The sequence below is a fragment of the Bos grunniens genome, chromosome 8 (assembly GCF_055505025.1).
Source record: "Bos grunniens cultivar Pamir isolate PY7600 chromosome 8, Bosgru_T2T1.0, whole genome shotgun sequence".
NCBI classification, from domain to species: domain Eukaryota; kingdom Metazoa; phylum Chordata; class Mammalia; order Artiodactyla; family Bovidae; genus Bos; species Bos grunniens.
The window spans coordinates 15,455,582-15,468,016 of record NC_141172.1 but is presented as its reverse complement, the minus strand read 5'-3'; the positions used below and the strand labels follow the sequence as shown (position 1 = coordinate 15,468,016).

Below are 12,435 nucleotides of genomic sequence, written 5' to 3'. Positions count from 1 at the left end.
GGTGGCTGGTCACTTCTGACGCTAGTCCTTGGAGATGCTGTGGCTTTCGTTGTGGTTACCCTCTTTGGGGTCAGTGGGCTCTGGGAGCAGCTGGCGGGGACCTAACATGGTGAAGACTGAAGAGCCCTCTTCTCTGAGGGAGACTCGCAGGATGAGCAGGACACAGGACATGTGGAGCCGAGGGACTCGCATGTACTTATGGCCTGGAGCTGAGGGGACATGGCTCATTCAAGGAACTCTAGGAAGTTCTCTTTGGGAGCCGTCTGCATCTCTCTTTCTTCATCCAGATCTACCAGTATGCATTTATTCTAAATTACTGGTCCAGTTACACTCAGATTCACAACATCATAGGAATCTCATGAAATTCATAGTGATTACTACCATGTTCCAGTACGACATTATGGCTTAACTGGCCTTGCTGATGGCCTGGATAGCTGACCTTTATCTACAAAATTACTTCATGGTAAGGACTTCCCTGGCAGTCCAGTGGTTAGGACTCTGAGCTTCTACTGAAGGGGGTCCAGGTTCCATCCCTGGTCGGGGAACTAAGACACCACATGCCACAGGGTGAGGCCAAAAAAAAAATATTAATTCAAGGTGGGAGGTGTCCCGAGGACCACACAGGGACCACACAAGTCCCTAGGGTAAGAACAGTATATAACCTTATCCTCATGCTTTTATTGTGGTCAGACAGGTGAGTGGTGAGAGAAGATATATTGCTAGATTTCAATAAGTAAAACCTTCCTGCATTCAAATCCCAAGCAAATTCATTTGACAAAGAATCTACTCTTGTCTGCTGGGAAATTTGAACTAGTCTAGACCACACATAGCAGACAAAAATTTGGCAGACTTATATTGAATATATGGGCATCAAGCCACAGTGACTATTCACACACTTTCATACAAATGCTCATGAAGAGGAATTAATTTCTGCTGTGACTGACATTCTGCAGCAATTTCCAAAAATGCAGACACAGTAAAGTATAATTACTATTTGTAATTAATTTGTAATTTATGAGCCTTCCTGAGGAAATAAGCAGCTCCCTGTGATGGAGATTCTGACACGAGACCTAGAGAGAAACAGTGAGCAGATGGTTTTGAGTTCTATCCAGTCTTCATCTGCAAGCTGGGGGAGAAGTAAGTGTCCAGTAAAGAGAAGCAGACCATAGTATATGTTCTAAGAACTAAACAGCAATGCCTCATTGAAGCAGCATGGGGACAGTTTTGAACACATCTGGCATTCACTGGCGATTGGACAGGGTATTAATATTGTAGGAAGTAATGCTTGAGGCTAGACTCTCTTAATTAGTAGTGTCCAAAAGAAAGTGGCACCCCACTCCAGTACTCTTGCCTGGAAAATCCCATGGATGGAGGAGCCTGGTAGGCTGCAGTCCATGGGGTCGCTAAGAGTCGGACACGACTGAGCGACTTCACTTTCACTTTTCACTTTCATTCATTGGAGAGGGAAATGGCAACCCACTCCAGTGTTCTTGCCTGGAGAGTCCCAGGGATGGGGGAGCCTGGTGGGCTGCTATCTTTGGGGTCGCACAGAGTCGGACACGACTGAAGTGACTTAGCAGCAGCAGCAGCAAAAGAACGTTCCACGATGATGGAGATGCTCACTATCCAACACAATACCCACTAGACATGATATGTGGCTTCTAAGCACTTGAAATGTGGCTAGTAAGATTAAGAAACTAATTTTAATTTTTATTTAATTAATTTAAATGTAAATAGCCACAAGTGGCCAGTGGCTAGTGTATTCGACAGTGCAATTCTAATTAATGTGGGTTGAAAGATATGATTCTTTAAAACCATGAGCTCCTTAAAGAATGGAGATGTCTCTTTGACGGTCACTCTGGCACTCAGCACAGTCTCTGACATATAGTAGGTTTTCAATAAATGCTTATTAACAGACCCTCAGCAGCCAGAAGAGGACTGGCTTTGTAATACAAAAGGTGACTGTAGAATTTCCCAAAGGGTATTTCAAAGCCTTAGATCCACAAAGTACTCTGGAGAGAAAGATTTCCCTGGTCACATATATCTGTATGTTCTCTATCTTGCTTGGGGGATTAGGATCCATATTAGGGTATTAATGAAACCAGAATAGTTTTATTATTTCACTGTTTCCCATAGTTATTGGACCATGCAACCCCCCTTTTCACATAATACCTCTGACATCTCTTAGAACTAGTAGATTCTGGGAGAAATACTTTGGAGGATGTCAAAATAATGACAGGATAGGAGGAAGACTTCCAGTGAATTCCTTGAAAAGCAGTGACCCCAATTTCTAGTACATGGTCAGAAGGTAATAAATACCTACTGAATGGTCTGGAAATGATGGGCTTCCCAGGTGGGGCAGTAGTAAAGGATCCACCCATGCAGGAGACGTGGGTTTGATCCCTAGGTCAGGAAGATCCCCTGGAGAAGGAAATGGCAACCCACTCAAGTATTCTTGCCTGGGAAATCCCATGCACAGTTGAGCCTGGCAGGCTATAGTCCATGGGCTCACAAAGAGTCAGACAACTGAGCATGCATGTGCACTAGAAATGACTCTCTTCCAATTAAAATCAGAAGTTATCTATAAACCATTCCCACTCAGCAAAGGTAAAGAAAGAAGGCAGAGTGTGGCTGGGAGGTCTTGGTATTCTTCACCTGACTATATTGGGTGTACCTGCCGAACTAGAAGATGATCTGACATATGAATTAGACAGAAGTATGTAATAGCAAATTAGAACAGAAATAATATGAGTTATTAATATATGCTAATGCTTCAAGATTCTGTACTTAAAAAATTTAAAGCAGGCAGCTAATTGTTGAATGATTAGAATATCAACCCATTTACAAAGGAATGATCAATCCAGAGATACAGATGGTGTGAACAAGGATGAAACATGGGTCCTGGATCATCGAAAAAGCAAGAGAGTTCCAGAAAAACATCTATTTCTGCTTTATTGACTATGCCAAAGCCTTTGACTGTGTGGATCACAATAAACTGTGGAAAATTCTGAAAGAGATGGGAATACCAGACCACCTGACCTGCCTCCTGAGAAATCTGTATGCAGGTCAGGAAGCAACAGAACTGGACATGGAACAACAGACTGGTTCCAAACAGGAAAAGGAGTACATCAAGGCTGTATATTGTCACCCTGCTTATTTAACTTATATGCAGAGTACATCATGAGAAACGCTGGGCTGGATGAAGCACAAGCTGGAATCAAGATTGGTGGGAGAAATATCAATAACCTCAGATATGCAGATGACATCACCCTTATGGCAGAAAGTGAAGACCTAAAGAGCCTCTTGATGAAAGTGAAAGAGGAGAGTGAAAAAGTTGGCTTAAAGCTCAACATTCAGAAAACTAAGATCATGGCATCTGGTCCCATTACTTCAAATAGATGGAGTAATAGATGGCAAAATAGATGGAGAGTAATTTATGGCAAATAGATGGAGAAACAGTGGAAACAGTGGCAGACTTTATTTTCTTGGGCTCCTAAATCACTGCAGATGGTGACTGCAGCCATGAAATAAAAAGACGCTTACTCCTTGGAAGAAAAGTTATGACCAACCTAGACAGCATATTAAAAAGTAGAGACATTACTTTACCAACAAACGTCTGTCTAGTCAAGGCTATGGTTTTTCCAGTAGTCATGTATGGATGTGAGAGTTGGACTATAAAGAAAGCTGAGTGGTGAAGAATTGATGCTTTTGAACTGTGGTGTTGGAGAAGACTCTTGAGAGTCCCTTGGACTGCAAGGAGATCCAACCAGTCCATCCTAAAGGAAATCAGTACTGACTGTTCATTGGAAGGACTGATGTTCAATCTGAAACTCTAATACTTTGGCTACCTGATGTGAAGAACTGACTCACTGGAAAAGACCCTGATGCTGGGAAAGATTGAAGGCAGGAGGAGAAGGGGATGACTGAGGATGAGATGGTTGAATGGCATCACCGACTCAATGGACATGAGTTTGAGTGAACTCTGGGAGTTGGTGATGGACAGGGAGGTTTGGCATGCTGCAGTCCACGGGGTCGCAAAGAGTCAGACACGACTGAGCGACTGAACTGAACTGAGAGACAGGAAAAGAAAAAGGTCCTCTCTGAGAAGAAAAATGTGCACAAAAGACAAAACAAGAACCTGATTGAGACCAGGTTAGTCACTTACAGACTTGAGTTTTGCTAATGCCTTAGTAAGAAAGGATTGGAATTAACTCTAGATCCACAACATAGTTTCAGCTAAAATTTGTTTGTAGTTATTGTAAATACATACACTTATGATTACATTTACTAATCTATATATAGACCAGTCCACAGTATGGATTAATCTCTTTGCAACAAATCTCTTCTGAAACTTGAACTTAGAAACAAAAATCTCTTAGATCTAGTTAAGCAGAGGAATTTGGATGGGAGAAATTCCAATCAAAACCATCAGTCATGCATGGTACCCTCTGCAGTGAGGTGCCCAGACAAAGCCTGTCCCTGCAGGGCTGAACACGTTACATGTGGGTGATCTGTAGATTTCATCATGTGCTCTAGATCTTCTCACTTAGAAAAGGGGCTTTAACGTGAAAAGTGTATGCCTACTCTAAACATGGGGCTTCCCAGGTGGCACTAGTGGTCAAGAACCTGCCTGCCAATACAGGAGCCTGGGTATGATCCCTGGGTTGAGATGATCCCCTGGAGGAGGGCATGGCAGACAACTCAAGTATTCTTGCCTGGAGAATCCCATGGACAGAGGAGTCTGGTGGGCTATAGTCCATGGGTCACAAAGAGTCGGACAAGACTGAAGTGACTAAGCACGCAGGCACTATAAAGATACCACCTCAGTGTTCACAAAGACGGCTGAATTCCCCACTCCAGGAGGGACCACCCCATATCCTGGGAAATTGTTTAGTCCACGTGACTGTGCACACCCTCCTCCAACTGCATCCAGAAAGGGCAAGTACCACCACTGGCCACTCCTCTCAGCGTCACTGTTGCCTGCAGACCACCTTGCCTCTCTGAATGTCTCCATCACCGCGTGTCTGAGAAGGGGGTGCAGAGGGCAGGACCAGAGACAGAGAGAGCTCACTCAGAGCCCTTGGCCCTGGGTCCACAGCCTGCTTGTCATGTTCACCTTTGGTCTTTGTTGGTCAGGCTTTTTAAAGCATGATGTTTGATTTTTCTGCTTATTATAAAAGTGATACATGCTTGTGATAGAAAACTTGAAAAGTTCAATAGGCATGTATTTGCCATATTTCCTTTCTCATCTATGATTAGATGACTCTACTTGCCACCGTAGTAGAAACATATGATTAGAGTGATTTTCCAATACAGTTTTGAATTTTGATTTTATTACTTAATATTATGTGCTGAGATTTTCCCATGGGCATCGTATTCAACTCTAATTGATTATATTAGAGGCCCTGAAATAAAGCAAACCATATCTCACCCTGACCCAGTTAAAAAACAAAAACAAAACAAAAAACCCCAAACCAACTATTTTCCATCCCATAAACCAGAAGCAAAAGCTTACTGGACATCAGCAAAGGATGAATAAACGGGACTAACAAAGACATATGGCAGGTTTTGCCCCATTGAGCCCACTAACTCGGCACAATGCAGTTCATTGAAAATAATCCCACATTCCTGTGCTATTTTTCAAATTGACACTTTAGAACATGTCTGCCAAAGCTCCTAAAATGGTCTCTGGCAGGCTCTTCCACTCAGCTGTGGGCATTTGGGTTGCCCTGAACAACCACCCCTAGCTGATGCCATGCTGGACACACAGACACGCACATGCCATCTAAACTGATAAAGTCCCACAAATGCAATTCTCCAGCTACTCTCCATGCCAGGTATACCCGCTCTGCTGGCATGCTGGGCTTTAATTCATGAAAGAAAGAAAGTGAAGTCGCTCAGTCGTGTCTGACTCTTTGTGACCCCATGGACTGTAGCCTACCAGGCTCCTCCACCCATGGAATTTTCCAGGCAAGAGTACTGGAGTGGGTTGCCATTTCCTTCTCCAGGGGATCTTCCTGATTCGAGGATTGAGCCCGGGTCTCCGGCATTGCAGGCAGACACGTTACCATCTGAGCCACCAGGGAAGTCTTAACTCACGAAGACTTCATTAGGCAAAAAGGAAAGGTCACGTTGGACCAGAGACAATAAGGCTGGAGACACACTGTGTCGAAGATGATACTCTCCGTAAGTCATGCTGGGGGCACTCTTGGTATGATTGCGTTCACATACAGACAACAGCCCCAGAGACATTAAATGCCTTGCTCAGCATCAGACAACGACTGCGGCAACATCATCGTGGAAGCATGCTTGTCAAGGCCAAACGGCCAGACTCGCCGGCTCAGGCTCTTTCTTCTCCAATGCCTGTGTCCATGCTGGGACCATTTGGCTGGAAGTGAGAGAACCCGCCTGACAAGAAGCAACCCTCAGGCCTCTGCACAGATGATGCTGCCAAACAAAAGGCCCTTTCAGAAGCCTCACAATAGCTCTTCCTTGCTAGCTGTTTGAGGTAGTGGCTCTGGCGCATGTGAGAGGCTCTGCTTCTTTTCACAGTCCTGACCTGATCTTGCCATTTCAGGCCAGCCTTGGCTACTGCACCCACCAAGGGTCCCCCAGGCGTGCATGGGCATGCCCTGGCCACCTCTTAGGGGAACACAAAGTCATCGCGTGTCTGGGCTGAGATGAGGCGTGCTGGGTCTGTATGAGACAAGGCTTTCCAAGTCTTTGGTCTGCAAACTGCTGTTCTTCCATCTGGTCCTAAAGCACCCATTTTTCAAGCAGTGTTGGTGGCTGAAGCCTAAAATCACTTGGTGCATGAATCTCAATCGTCAGCCAAGAGTCACTGCCTACAAACTGGGAGAGTTGGGGAAGCTTGGGGGTGATAAGATGGCAGTAAGGAGAGTAATGACGGATGGAGAGGAACCCACCACGCCTGTTTGAAGTAAAGATAACGAGTATAGGAAGCAGATGGAATAACACATGTCAAGAGTGTAGCGAAACATGTGGAACTCAAGAAATGGAGCTATTGTTTATTTCTTGAAAATGCATGTGTGCCATGCACATAGTGGCAACTGAATGATGGGGTGTCACCGGTGAAGTGGGAGGGCTGAGGAGTGAGAAGGGACGAGGCTGAGTCACTTTTTTCCCCTGAGGCCCTCCTGTATGAGGACCTGTTTACTTCCCGTCTCCCTCTCTAAGTCTTCTTTCTTCCTCACCCCATCAGCAGTGGTGGGGGCGGGCTTGGGGCAGGGTGGAGGCAAGGAGGGAACACTCAAAATCGAGAAACACATCACCAAGGAACAGTGTTGCCCCAGTTCGTTCCTTGGGTCACGATGTCCATGAGATGTTAATGAGTAATAACAAAAAATTTCCAGGACTTCCCTGGTGGTCCAGTGGTTAAGAATCTGCCTTGCAATGCAAGGGACGTGGGTTCAATCCCTGGTCTGGGAACTAAGATCGCACATGCCGTGGAGCAACTGAGCCCACACGCCACAGCTACTGAGCCCTAGCGCCCTGGAGCATACCACGACTAGAGAGTCCTGTGCGCCACAACGAAAGATCCCCCATGACACACAGCGAAGATCCTCAGTGCTCCAACTAAGGCCTGATGCAGCCAAATAAATAAATATTAGGGAAAAAAAAATTTCAGCAGCCAAATGCAATTAAATTGGGAATGGAGATGGTGCTACAGAAAACCGAACCAGTTTCTTCACTGGATGAGTTCGCAAGGCCTTTGCTCTGTAAATCTTGGGTCTTCAAAGGGTGGGGGTGATACAGCATTTTGGAAACTCATTTGATCAGGAAAAGAAAATCCATTTTTCACTGATCAGTTCTTGGGATCAACATCCTGAGGAATATTCTTGGCCAAAACAGATCCTTAGATTTTTCTTCTTGGCTTGACTTTCCCACCTCACTGAGCTAACCACCCCCATCCTCGAGGAGAAGAAGAGATGATGTGCTAACAAGAGAAATTTCCTAATTTGAGAGTAATTGTCATCTAGAGTCTTGCCCCCCTCAGAGGAGCACTGAGATCACCTGCGGGCAAAATGAACCGAGTGTTTATCAGGGGCACAGAATCAGAATCTGCACTGTGGTGAGATGCCCAGTTGATTCATATGCACATTGTATTTGAGAGGGAGGAACTTCCCTGGGATTCCAGTGGCTACGACCCTTGAGCTCCCAGTGCAGGGGACCCGGGTTTGATCCCTGCTCAGGGAACTAGATCCCACATGCTACAGCTGAGACTTTGCGTGCTGCAACTAAAGATTCCATGTGCAGCAACTAAGACCCAGCACAGCCAGATAAATACATGGCTAGCTATTTTTCAAAAGTTTGCAGTGGAGACCTGGGGTGCTTGGTCCTGGGCACTAACCTCAATGATTCTGTTTTGGTGTATCTGGGGTGAGGCTTGGGTAAGTCCATTTTAAAATATCACCTCCAAGAAATTCTGATGCAGCCGTGTGTGGACTCCTATTGAGAAACACTGACTTAATGTAAAAGCTCCTATGGCCCATGGACAGAGGAGCCTGGCAGGCTGTTGTCCATAAGGTTACACAGAGTCAGGCACAACTGAAGCGACTTGGCACGCATGCAGACTCATGGCCCAAGTGTTCTCAGGCGCTCAGTCATGTCTGACACTTTGCAGCCCCATGGATTGTAGCCCTCCAGGCTCCTCCATCTATGGGATTTCCCAGGCAAGAATACTGGAGTGGGTCGTCATTTCCTCCTCCAGGGGATCTTCCCGACCCAGGGATCAATGCATCTCTTGTGTCTCCTGCATTGGCAGGCAGATTCTTTACCACTAGCCTCACCTGGGAAGCTCTGCTATAAAGTAACAGAACAGCCCTGTGCTAACTCTTGGTTTCGTGGCAGCACCTCTACAAGACACGTGACGGTATAATCATTGTTAGAAACAAGGCAGTGGAGCCCTGGAGAGAGATGGTGAAAGTGCTGGACCAAGGTCACCCAGGGGTGAGCAGGTCATCACGATGAACAAGAACACTCCTGTCTTTCCTGCCTGCCTCGCCAACCTCTCTCCTCCTCCGCCCTCCTCTGTTCTTTATTCACCAGCTTCTGCATGGCTAACAGCCCTCTCTGAGTCTGCTTTTGTCTTTAGTGAAAAGCTAACAAAACACTGTTGCTCCCGGTGCTGGCTAATGACTGCGCCTGATTAGCGCCATTCTGTCAGCTGACTCCCAGGCAGCCCAGCCAGCCAGCAGCCTGCTTATTCAATCAGCGCCTGGCCCATTTGCTAATTACCAGCATCATTTAGGCTCGTTTCCTTGACTGTGAACTTGCTCGAGTTCAAATCATCTTCAGCTGTTGCCTTTACAGGAGAACAGAATCATTTGTCACATCTGTCAATGCTCCAGCCTCCCCTCCCTGCTGGAGACTCAATGAAATCCCGTGTGTCTCCGGTTCCCAGGCTGCTGCTGACCAGCGGGTCCCAACGGGAGCTGTGAGGCAGACCCTGTGCACAGACGGACGTGCTGGCCTTCCTCACTGGGCTGCCAGGGTGACCTCTTCCCTGCTTCTGAATCCCAACTGTATTCCCACTCGGAGGCCTGACAGAGTGGCCTACTGTCCCCCCTCACCAGGGATGGAGGGTTTTCCCAGGAGATGGGATTTTTTGTGATAAACCCAGGAGACTGCATCACCGTAGACCTGGCCCACCAGGACACACAGTGTGAGAGCGTTTGACATCCTCCCAGGAGCTATAATTGGGGTCTAGATCAGAGAACTGACTGGGAATTGAGGTTCCATCATTCTCTGGCAGACCTGATACTAAGGATTCGCATCTCTCTCTTCAGTGCTCTACACTTCATTTTGCTTTTAATCTCAACTACTAACTCGGTAGGATGAAGCTTTATTTCCAACAGTGGATAAGTGGAGGTCTGCAGGCATGTTCTGAGATGAGGGTGGCACCAGAGAAGGAATGATGGTGTGTAACCCCTTTAAACGGAGGGGCCTCATCCTCCAGGGACTCTTCCTGATTCAAAACCACATTAAGCATCTTCAGTGGCTAAGTCAAAGATCTCTCTTGGAAAATGGCACTTGAAAATAAACTGGTTATTTTCAAACATCTTTTGATATTGATTTCTAACATATTAATAATTCCACAGTGATAAGTGAAAAGACTCTGTATGATTCCAATACTTCTGTTTTTGTTGTTGTTCAGTCACTAAGTTGTGTCTGAATCTTTGCAACCTCATGAACTGCAGCACACTAGGCTTCACTGTCCTTCACTATCTCCTGGATTTGCTCAAACTCATGCCCAGTGAGTCAATGATGCCATCCAACCATCTCATCCTCTGTTGCTCCCTTCTTCTCTTGCCCTCAATCTTTCTCAGCATCAGGGTCTTTTCTAATGTGTTGGCTCTTGGCATCAGGTGACCAAACTGTTGGAGCTTCAGCAACAATCCTTTCAATGAATATTGATTTCCTTTAGGATTGACTGGTTTGCTCTCCTTGCTGTCCAAGTGTCTCTCGAGTCTTCTCCAGGACCACAGTTCGAAAGCATCAATTCTTTGGCGCTTAGACTTCTTTACGGTTCACCTCTCATATCTGGACCTGACTACTGGAAAACCATAGCTTTGATGCTATGGATCTTTGTTGGCAAAATGATGTCTCTACTTTTCAATACCACTAGACTATGAAATTTTTGCACCTTGTTTTATGTACCTGGATATGTTCCAGTGTGTCCTAGATTACAGCCTATGGGAACTTGAGTATAATTTGTATCCTATTGTTGGGTGAAAATTGTATAAATCTTAATTATGTTGAAGTGGTTCATGGTGCTTTTCAGGTCTACTATATCCTTCCACTTCACTGTATATTCATTCTATTAATTTTCAAGAGTTTGATATTAAAACTCCAACTAAAAATCTTAATTTATCTACTTAAAAAAATAATTGTAATATTTAGTGGAACTAAATGTAACCTTGTTCTGTATTTTCCAAGTCTCCTGTAAATGTGTTATCATACTATCATAATTTAAAAAATAAAAAAGAGAAAAAAAGCCACATTAAACATCTGTTATGTACTTGGCAACATCAACTCAAAGAGTTGACAACCCACGGAAGACGCTGATACAAATACAATGAACTATATCTGTTACAAGGCTACTGAGGAGATCCCCAGGATGGCAAAAGGCCATGTGAGCCGGGGAAGGTAGAATTAGGGTAACTCTGCTTACTATATGCTGGTCACTGGCTTCCCTGGTGGCTCAGAGGTTAAAGCATCTGCCTGGAATGCAGGAGACCTGGGTTCAATCCCCAGGTCAGGAAGATCCCCTGGAGAAGGAAATGGCAACCCACTCCAGTACTCTTGCCTGGAGAATTCCATGGAGGGAGGAGCCTGGTAGGCTATAGTCCATAGGGTCGCAAAGAGTCGGACACGACTGAGCAACTTACCGTTATTGTTACTGTACATTCATTATTTCATTCAACAGCCAATATTTCTTAAGCACCTATCAAGTTTCTTAAGCACCTAACCTGTTTAAATTTTGAAAGTGAAAGTGTAGTCGCTCAGTTGTGTCCAACTCTTTTTGATCACATGGACTGTAGACCGCCAGGCTCCTCCATCCATGGAATTTTCCAGGCAAGAATACTGGAATGGGTTGCCATTTCCTCCTCCAGGGCATCTTCTCAACCCAGGGGTCGAACTGGGGTTTCCCACATTGCAGGCAGATTCTTTACCATCTGAATCAGCAATTCTATTAATATATACCTATTTTTCAAATGAGTAAAATGAGGCTTTGAAAAGCCTTGCTCAAGATTGCAAGTTGGTGAATGAATGGTTCAGGGCTTGAACCCAGAGAGTCTGATCCTTGTCTTTAAGCAGTCTGAGACTGAACCTCCTACCATTGTGGGATGCTGGGCCCTCAACACAACCCGTGCGGGGTAGCTGGCCCACAGCAGACAAAGCAACACAGTGGGCTCTGGGTGCAGAGGAGTGTGGCTGTGCATGGCGGAAACATGGCAGAAAGAAACACGAGGTGGGGTTTAAGTGTTCTACACTGTGGAATCCCAAGGCACGACATTAGGAATGTCCCACTGGAGGTGTGGGAACTCTGGGACTGCTGATATTCAAAAGGAAACTGGCCGGAGAAGTGCTGCCCTTCTGGCCTCTAGCTGCATTCGATTCTAAAGAATGCACTAGAACAGGAAGCCAAATGCCTGACTCCTTCATAATCCTTTAAGGGCCCAAAAATGAGTGAGATTCATTGTATTTTTTAGACTGCATTTGTCAATTCTCAAAAACTTATCTTTTTTATACAATGAGAACATCTGGGTAACTTGCTTTGCATATCTAGGGTAATTGATATATGCAAATCAAATAAAATGTGTTCATTTGATATGACTGATTTTACTGTCAACATATTAAATCATAAAATTATTAAATATTAAATTAATAATGAATATTAAATTAATAACT

The 12,435-nt window shown here is 45.1% G+C and overlaps 1 protein-coding gene and 1 non-coding gene across 7 annotated transcripts in view; one reads left to right on the top strand and one right to left on the bottom strand.

The window, feature by feature from the left end:
• Positions 1 to 12,435, bottom strand: part of MOB3B (MOB kinase activator 3B) — a 219,217-nt gene that overhangs the window by 30,966 nt on the left and 175,816 nt on the right. The gene's annotated exons all lie outside the window — the stretch shown is intronic.
• On the top strand, positions 11,214 to 11,286 carry TRNAS-GGA (transfer RNA serine (anticodon GGA)). Its single transcript has one exon. It is a non-coding gene; the product is annotated as a tRNA-Ser (tRNA).